Genomic DNA, 10332 nt, shown 5'->3' on the forward strand with positions numbered 1-10332 from the left:
AATAATATTTTAGATACACCTGGTTAAGTCAATTGTTATTAAAATTCACTAATTTCTTTTTACCTTTTTAATGAGGCTATTGGAACATTTAAAATTACACCTGTGGCTTGCAGATTTTTACTTGCAGCACCGGAGTAGAGGATAATCTGTGTTATGAGAGTGATGTGTACCAAGAGCTACTGGGCAAAGTGATTTAATCATGCCTTGGAGAGCTGGGGAGTCTTCAAAGAGGAGGTGGCATTTGAGCTCAGTCAGGAAGAATCAGTAGGAGTTTTGATTGGAGGCTCTTTAGAATAGTTTGTCTGGGAGATGATAAGAGCCTGAATTAAGGCAGCGTAAGGTGGAGTGGAGGGCATGGATTTGGTTAGAGATTTGGAGGTAGAACCAGCAAGAATTGTTGATCGACGCAAAGTGGGGATGAAAGAGCAATTGTGAGGTTAAGATTTTAGCATGCATCCTATAAACACACTGACTTGAGATACCCATATTGTGATATAATTGTTCACAGGATCAGAGACTCTCTTTTGACTCAACATATATGCTATTTTAAACAAAGAAAATACTTTATCATTTTTAAGACATCTTAATTTTATGGACTTAGTTTTCTAACAGAAGAAACAAACCCATCTTATTAAGTGTTTAAAAAGAATGACAGTTTAGTAACATTTCATTAACTTCGCAGTGGAGATGACAGGTGAATGTTCCTGCAGAGCTGTAGAGTTGGTATTTTGGTTTCAGTCCTTGTGGCAAGTTTTGATTCTTGCATTATTCGGGGCAGCTGTGTATTACAGAAAAGGTGACACCAGAAAATAGATCCCTTAAAGCCTTCGGATGAAATAGTTTTGTCTCAATTGTGTACTGTTACTCTTGCCCGAGCTAGCAAACACTCCTCCATGACTCTCCGCTTTATGGATCCCTTGAATCGAAGTAAATGGTTTGTTTTATATAGGCTGGTAAACCCTAACCAAGCACCTTTAGAAGAAGCCTGTGCTTCTATTGCTGGATGATGCTTACACTATCAGAGGTAAGATTAATAAAGAGTAGAAGGTAAGGAGAAACTCCTGCATATATACAACAAAACAGGAGGGAAGAACATGAAAATTTTAAAAGTACCTTGAAATAATGAGGCAGTTTGCTACAGTAACTAGCTTGAATAGAGATTTCAAGCCTGCCACACCAGTCCCTGCTTGTTTAGGGTGGTGGCACACCGAGCAATCTTATTCTTTCGGGATCCATGTTACATGGAGTAGTGCAAGAAGGAAAACTATTTAGACATGATATTGAATTTCTTTGATTCGTTCATTAAGAATGCTTTTTTTTGTTGTTGTTCCCCATGAATGAGATAGAACTATATCCTTATTTTAAAAAAATTTCTTTATTTACTAGGTGACAATATGGTCGAATGAAATTATGAATAAGACAAAGAAAACGTTTTCGTTGCATTTGCTTGTTTCTTGGAATTTGATGGGAAATGAATACAGGAGCATGGAAAATGATATGAAAGAAACAATATTATTGAGAATTTTCCAGAAAACCACTTCTCCATATGAAGAAGAGAAATCCATACTGCTTCCCATGGCCTATCCAATGCTTACATAACATGGCCCCTTCTTACTTCCCCAATCTCATCTTGTACCTTCTTCCTCATCTTTTATTATACTATGACCCGTTTGTATTCATTTTCATTTTTCAGACACTTCACCTCCTTTCTATCTCGGCGCCCTTACCCTTGTCCTTTTTTTGTGCCTGTCCTTTCCTGTTCCTTTGGTGGCTAAATCTTATTATTCAGGTCTCAAGTGAAAAATATCTCCCGAGAGTGTCTCTCTGACCATCTATCTAAAGTAATCCATTTTTCATGAACTTTCACCCCAGTCACTGTGCATCCCATAACTCTACCTTGTCTTATTTATTATCTGACTCTGCCATTAGAAAGTAAGCTGCAAGGGGGCATGCATTTCATTGCTGTGTCCCCAACACCTGAATAAAATGCCTGGAATAAAGTGAGTGTTTAATAAATATTTACTGAATGAATTAAACCTAAAAGTATCAGCTTATTAGTTTGAAGAACCTAGGGGTCCATTTCATCAATTCAGTTCGGTTGGAAATATATTCTGCACTTTTTATGTTAATCAAGGCATATATTAGTTCTTACTTTATAGACTCATGATCATCCGATGGTCAATGCAAATTTGGGAAGCCTAGTTTGATCAGGTAGAACTGTTCTATGTTCAACACGTGCCTTCTTTTCCTCACCATAACTCCATGGAGAATTGAGAGAATCTTGATTCTCATGGGAACTGTACCCATTTCTCATTTGCTCTTTTGAAACCTCGTTATGACTTCTCACATTAAAAATCCTATTCAGGAGCAATTTATGTGACATAAATACTGGTCTTGCCAACATTCTACATTGAAAAGTGTAGAATGATGACTAAAGAAAAACTGGAAAGTGAAGAGAACACAAGACCTGAAGAGTGAGGCAGGAAGAAGAAAAATTCCATTTTGGTAGCTCTCTATAAAGCAGAATCCTTTATCTATCCATTCAAAAATATTAATGCTCGTAAGAGTCATTGAGCTTTAAAGGCTGTCTTAAAGCCTAATATCCCTGTGTTCTTTATCTTTATATATATTTTTTGAGAGCCTTGTAAGCCACAAGACGGTTTTAAACAGAAGAGGGACACAATCTGACTTACATTTGAGGGGAGATGGGTAGACATGGGGCTGGGCTCTATTGTATTGGGGGAAGGTACCACTGGAGGGTGTGAAGGGCTTTTGTATCGCTTTCTCTCTGGAAGTTTAAATGCTCTCATTATCTCTACTATTCTGAAAATGTATGATATATGTGTTGGCATAGGTCTATTTTCATCTTTTGCATTGGGTGCTCAGGAGTCATTTAGTCTGGAAAGCTGTGTCCTTCAATTCTAGGAAATTGCCTTAAATTATTTTTTTGATGATTTTCTTCCTTCATTTTCTCTTTTCTTTCTTTTGAGAATGTCCACTTTTTAGACGTTGACCTTCTGAGAGTGCTACTTAATATTTTCGTACTCTCTTCTCTCCTGTGTTTCTCTTTTTTTGCTTTCTTTCCTGAGATTTTCCCCAACTTTACTTCCACATCTTTTATTTAAATGTGTGTATTTTCTTTTGCAAATTTTACACTTTTTTCAAATCCACAAAACAGTAAAGCCATTTCCATGAAAAAACAAAATGAAAAAAGACAAGCACCAAGAAAACATGTCCTTCTCTGCCAGAGTGGCATCAGGGCAAGACTATTAGAACCATAAAGGTGAGGAGAGTGTCTTCTCCTCGAGTATGTTAAGCGTAGTGTCTCTTGATGGTAAGCACTCGAATTTACTGTGTTGAATGAATGAGCAGTAGAATAAGGAGTGAGATGTCAGGAGGTTCTCATATATTCTATCATGTTGTAGAAAGCCTCAGAAATGACCACGCGATGGCTAGGCGAGTTCTAGAACCCCTGACCCTGAGAGAGGAAAGCGATACATGAGGATGGTGGGTCTCTGGCTGGGTTGCCTTTGTTATGTACAAAGCATTCATATGTTAGGTGCTCCATCCTCAAAAGCACATCCTTCTTCTTTCCCTGTTGTTCCCGTTCCTGTTTATGGCACCACAGTGGTTGGCGAAGCCAGTTATTTTTTCCTCTGTACTACCTTTTGATTTCAATTTCTTCCCTATATCCCCTTTGCCATTATTCAAACCTTCATTTTTTACTTATCTCCTCCTGGGAGCCTTCTTACTTCCCAATTAGTCTCTGAATGTCTTTATTCTTTCATTTCTTGCTCGTTTTACACATGGATTTCATATTAATCTTCATGTTGCCCATCTTGTTTCAAAACTACCACTAGTTGCTCATTGTCTATTAAATTTTTAAAAACGTCTCAGTTTAGCATTCAAGGCTCTATGTATTTCCACAGTACAGACACAACTGACTACACATGCCTTCTGAGTGCTGCCTTCCACCTTCAAGCTTTTCTTCTTCTTGTTCTTTCTTTCTGGATGATCACCTTTCATTTCTGCCCAGTGAATCCTTGAAGATGTACTACTGGGGTCACCTCCCTCGTGAAGCTTTTCTGATTCTCCCAACGAGGTGTAATTTTTCATCTTCCCCAGAACCTTGATATTGTTTTGTAACACTATTGGTATTGATCATATTCTGCCTTGTATCATAGTTATTCGTGTACATGTTTTCTTCCCAACCCTGAGGGCGAGCACTAAACCTCATTCATTCTTACAAATTTAGTAAGTGCTGCCTTTTGCACATTATGGTTCTCATCACTGACTGAATTTACTTACAAAACTCAGGTTGAGTGCCACTAAAATGGATCACATTAAGATTTGATCAATTAATATTTATCTAGTGTCTGGTTTCTTTGTTACAGTTTATTATAGAAACAATGTCATGATTTATTAACCCATTGAATTTATGGTAAAGAAAATAATGCAAAATGTCTGCACGAGCTGTACCAGATGTTGATTTATCAAGATAATAATCAGAAAAAAAGCAATTCTATCCAGTACCAAAGCAGGAGAGAAAAAAGACCCAATAATATAATTCTAATGTAAGTAAATTTTACATGAAGGAATATAGAAAAATATTGTAGTATCAAAATAATAGCAAGTCAGCAATAAAGGTTATGGTACATGATATATAATTATAACACATTCCATTCTGTAAAAAATGTGCAGTCTTTCTGAAATTTTTAGTTGTTGGTTCCATTTCAAATGGTAGTAGATTATCTCCTTTGTATGCACTTAGAATACTGACATCCCCCTTAAGATTAAAAAAATAAATCCAATAAATCTCCAAATTGTATTAATATTGGCTGTATTCTCAGAAGAAATTAGCATCAATTTTAGTTTAGATTGAAAAGTATTTTCAAAGGATGGCTTATGTGCAAGTAGTGGTAATGGTGCTTGAAGTAATTAGGGTGTTTAACAACCAGGCAGAAAAAACCCACTAATTAGTCTCATCTTCTTTTCTTTTTTTCCCCCACAAGGATTGGAAAACCTGGAAAATATTTGAGTCATCTACAGATTGAGTCTTAAAAAAAACCAAAAAACCACACACACACACACACACAAACAACAAAAAACCCCACAGTATCAGATATATTTGCAAAAATGATTTTCTAGGTCCTTTAGGTTTAAAAAGTTTAGTGTCTTGGACTAGCAGAGATTTGAAACTTCTAAGCTTTGGAGAATACAAGTCAGCTGGTTCCTGAAGAGACTTCAGTTCCTGAAGAATAGTTTATGCCTTTCTTTATAAGCTTTGGTTATAATGTCATCCTGTTATTGTCATCCTGATGCACTGACCATAATGATTTCTGATGAATGTAGATATATGATATATATTTGTATGTATATATATTTGTTATTTTTCAGTGAATCCAACTTATTTCCAAATGCGAATAAGTTCCACAGATTAGTCTGTGTTGCCTTTTTGTTTTCCTGAAATTGAGTTTGCTAACCTTTCTCTGGGAAAAAACATTCAGCATTTATCTTTATTCAATTCTGTTCCTTTTTATTGTTCTGGCCTGTGGGCTTTGCCTATAACATCTGTATCTGCTTCCCCCAGTCCACCGAGTGTAAGTATAACATAGATAGATGCATGCTGGTGGTTGTTTTTTGTTTAAACAGCTGAACACCTGGCTGCTCGTGTGCAGGTGCACAGATCTCTGCAGAAGGGATTTGAATTTAAGACAAACAAAAAGAAGAATATATGAAAGTTGCAGATGAGGGCTTGGGTGTTGGACCTGAGATGTTTCTGTGTTCGAAGACAATAAGGACATGTAAGTCCCTTACATGTCAGAGACTGTAAAATGCTGGTCATAGTGTTTCTGGAAAATTTCTTTACTAACATAAAGCTTTCTGTATTTGTCAGTGTGAATGAGTCTATTATATTTTATTTAGGTATTATTGTCCTCAATTTGCAAGGGTCACAAAGAGTTTTACACAGATGGTACCTAAAGTGATTTTTCTCATTGTGCTGAAATTAAGCCCTAAAATGCCATGTATCAAATAAATAACTGGTCCAATGCCATCACGATAGTTCAGAATTAGAAATGAAAATGGGAGAATGCATTTTGTGAAAAGTGTGTTTACATGTTCATTTTCCCCAAATCCAACAGTCATTACATCTTAAACAATAATCAATCAAAATAGTAAGTATTAAGAACATACTAAGTATCAACTGAGTGTCTGTCACATGTTCAGCATCATCTTAGATGAGATTTAGGAGAAGGAAAAATACTTTATAACATCACAGAGAGGCAAATTAGACACAGGAAAGAGAAGTCAATGCAATATTCCAGGGAACCTAGTGGTGAACTAGTAAGAACGCTAGCTACACTCATTGCTTCAAGTAAAGTATTGACCTTAACACCTAAGAGGAGAAGGAAATAGACTTTATCTTTTCTAGAAGTTGAGCTCAATGTTCTTTTGGAGAGACATGGTTCATCTTGGTCATATAGTACCAATGGCAAATACCTGGGTACGTATGTATTTACTGAGCTTGTACCTCTCCCCTGTTAGACATTTTGCTGCACCACAGATGGCACATGTTCATCTCGCGGTAGTGAAGGGTTGACATCAAAGGCAAAGAAACCCTTGAAATCCATTCCTCTCAGCCCACAAGAACAGCTTCTCTCTATCACAGTGATGAAAGCTTGAGATAACAGGGGCATTCCCACCACTGTGCTCTCTGTTGTGGGCAGCTGACAGTTAACACAGGTGGGCGTAAGGTGCTGCCCATCTTTTGAAGGTTGTCTGTTGAAGGGGAATGCCATCCCTCTGGGACCGGTGCCCCGCTTTGGTCCATGAAGCTGCTTCTGAGAAGTAACCAGGTGGTGAATACTTGCCCAGCTCTTTAGAAAATCAGAGGTGGCTGTCAGAAGACCCACTACGAATCAAAGGCTGCTGGGCAAGGTGGCGAGTCTTTGAAAAGAGTGGTTGTTTGAGTGGTCACCTTGATTTTTGTTTTTGTTTTTCCCTCCCCACCCCCGGAGGTCAAATTCAATTGAGCTGCTGGCTCATCTACCTCCTTCCATAAGCTAGATGGGAGGAGGCTGGGTTTGTTCAACTTGCAGCATGCACAGCTAAAATGCATAAGAGAAGCAAATGTTAAATGAGTCTGCCATTCACCAAGCAAACATCATTTGATTTAAATTACACTGTGTTATTTTATCTTGACCCACAACCAAATGGAACTCATTGTAGTACATTTCACATACAAGATAGTTGGCTCATTAATAAAACCCTAGGAAGGAGACAAGAGTAAACAATGAAAACTCCCATGTATTAACACCATAATGTACTACAATATTTTCCCTTCTTTTCTTCAAAATCCTCCATGTAATTAAATCCCAAGTAAGTCAGTAAACAAATCCCTCAGATTCTTTTATTGCACTTTTTTTTTTAGTAGTGAATTATTTATTTTTCTTATTGCTAAGTAGCAACTAAGCACAAACTCCTGGACAGTATTGAAAGTTTTCCTATAGACAATAAATATTTATTGAATGGCTGTGATATGCAAGGCATCAGCACTCTGGAGTTATAGCAGTGAACAAGACAGATCACATATTACTGATAAATGCTATGATGAACATCAATCTGGATGAAGTAAAAAAGAGCATTTAGGTGGTGAGGGTAAAACTTATTAAGGAGGTTACAGGTGAGCTGAGACTGCAATGGCAAGATGGAGCCATGCTCACAATGACCTGGAGAAAGAGTGTTCTTGGTTAAGCCAATAGCTAAATAAAGACCCTAAGGTGGGAACAAGCTTAATAACCGGTGGAACATAACGAAAGCCTGTGTGACTGGAGTGTCATGAGGGAAGGCAAAGATTATTGGAGATGAGGTCAGACAGGTAGTGGGTTTTAAGGGACTGTATCACATTGTAGGCCATGACAGGGACTTGATTCTAATCTCAGTGCAAGGGGAAGCCATTGGATTGTTTTTTAAACCTTCCATATACGTTACCTTTTAAGAGATCGACTCTATTTGATGGATTGTGATGGGGCCAAGAGAAGAAGCAGGGAGTCCAGCTAAGTGGCTAGTATTGCAGTAATCGGGTGGTAGGTGATGGTGGCTCGGCCTGGGTATTAATGGGGGAGGTGGAGAGAGGTGGATTCGGGAGCTGTTCTGGAGATACAGTTGATGGGACTTAGTGAGGGCTTAGATATGGAGGGAGTCAGGGTGAAAGGAGTCGAACCAGAATCCTAGGTTTTTGCTTTACGGGCTTCTCTTCCAGCCTCCAAGGATTGAAGACAGGATAAAGGAAAGCGTGTTGAAAAAGGTTTAGGATTTGTCTGCAACTATCAAACACGACTCTGTAACCACTGTATAATATTATAGGGGGTTTCGTTCTCAATTAAACATCATCTTCTCCAACTTGGATATACTTCTCAAGCCACCTGCTCTCTTTCCTCTTTTCAACTTGAAATCTATGGATTATCTAACAACTCTGTCACTTTGCAATAACCCAACCTCATTCTCATTCATCTCAGTATCTGAAAGTGGTGTTAAGCCAATCATCCAGATGTCATCGGTGCCCACAGTACATGGTACTAGACATAGGCATTGCCTAATACATGGAATTGAATTGAAAAAGGATTCAGGGCAGTACCACTCAGTGTGGTCTACAGTCTTGTGTGGTTCTGTGAACTGTTTGTCATAAGCCATTGGTTACAGGACCACGGCCAGGTAAATTTGGAGATGAAGAGTAAATATTTAGAAACTTTTATAGCAATTTGAAATTGTTGTGACATCCAAGAAGCATTTCCCTTTTCTACTAATTTGCTTGTATTATATTTTAATAAAATATTGGAAATTAAAACGAACAAGCAAACAAAAAAAGGAAACTGGTTTTTTACTTCAAATAGTTTGAGAGCACTGGTCGAAAACAATAGGCAAAGCCATCGCCTTTCCAAAGGAGAAAAGTGTATGTGGTAACATCACAGGACACATAAAAGGCGTTGGGGAGAACAGCTGGTTCTTGCTCTTTTTTTTTTTTTTTTTGACTTGTTCTAATCACAAGTGGGTTGTGGAGACGCCAGGACTTTCCTGACATGTGCAGCTTCTGTGGGTATCTGAAAAGTGGAATCGGGAAGCGATTGGAGGAATTCCAGGAATTTATATTATGGGGAAGCGTGAAGCTGAGCTTGAATAGATGATTGAAAACCTATGTGTGGAGAGGACCAATTTTATTATTGTCTCCTTCCAAGGAGTGTTCTATAAGCCTTTCCCAATGAGTGATTTGAAATTGGTGTTGCCATTTCAGAAAGCCATGAAATTCAGAGTTGGAAGGCACTTCTGAGACCGTTTAGTTCTATTCCCTCATTTTACAGATGAAGTAACTGATATCCTAAGGATATCTTTTGAGAAGAAAAAGCCCCATAGAGTCCAGAAGCCAAGGATAAAAGACACTTGCTGATCTTTCCCACCATGAACTGAGCCAAGGTCGTGGGTGGTTTTTCACAATGCTCATTTTCCAGTGTTGTGATTTTGATTTACTTTCTTCACAAATCCACATCTCTGTGAAATTGGAGCTTCTGAACCCATTTTTAGCCTCTTGTTTTGACATAAACCCAAGTTCTGTTTAGTTATAAATTTGGTCCGGAAAAATGCAATTGCGTGTCATAGCAGCTCTTTTCAGTTTGCACATCTGTCATTGGAAGTATTTGCCAAGAAAACTTCATGAGGTACCCTTCACGAGGAAACCAAGCGACTCACATGGTTTGTCTGCACCCCCTTCTTTATCCATTTCCAATACGATTTTACAAGCCTTTCATTGTTTTATTGAGGGTCGTCAGGGCTTAGAGGGCAAGAAGATGAGTTTCAGGGTCTAGGAAGAGCAAGGTTTGAGTTCAGCACATATTAGTTGGGTGATTGTGTAAATTATGTATCCTCTATGGGCTTAATTTACTCTTTTTTAAATGGGAGTAATATTACTTCACAGTGTTGTGAGGGTTAAAAGAGATGATATGCATAAGCACTTAGCATGGTGCCTGGCACAAAATAATTATTCAGTAGTGGTTGTAGGTAGGTATTGTATCTGACGAATGGAGATGCTCTATAATAAAAAGCTTCTATGGTCAAATGTTGAAAATATCTCCTTATGAAATTTCAAATTGCACATTAGAACATTAAAGGCTCTGAGAAGTCCTGTAGTAAAGTAAAATCTTTTTGCTTAATCTCGTATGGAACGTTTCCCAAACCTCACTGTGTCTTTTTCTTTTCTTTTTCATCTCTCCTTCCCTTTTTTTCCTTCCTTCCTTCCTTCCTTCCTTCCTTCCTTCCTTCCTTCCTTCCTTCCTTCCT

At 38.0% G+C, this 10332-nt stretch overlaps 1 long non-coding RNA gene across 1 annotated transcript; it reads left to right on the forward strand.

Moving 5' to 3' along the window:
- The first annotated feature begins 2524 nt into the window (after positions 1-2524).
- LOC111737782 lies at positions 2525-5902 on the forward strand. The gene is made up of 2 exons (XR_002779560.1): positions 2525-4574; positions 5013-5902. It is a non-coding gene; the product is annotated as an uncharacterized LOC111737782 (long non-coding RNA).
- The last annotated feature ends 4430 nt before the right edge of the window (positions 5903-10332 follow it).

The sequence above is a fragment of the Pteropus vampyrus genome, unplaced genomic scaffold (genome assembly GCF_000151845.1).
Source record: "Pteropus vampyrus isolate Shadow unplaced genomic scaffold, Pvam_2.0 Scaffold31, whole genome shotgun sequence".
NCBI lineage: Eukaryota > Metazoa > Chordata > Mammalia > Chiroptera > Pteropodidae > Pteropus > Pteropus vampyrus.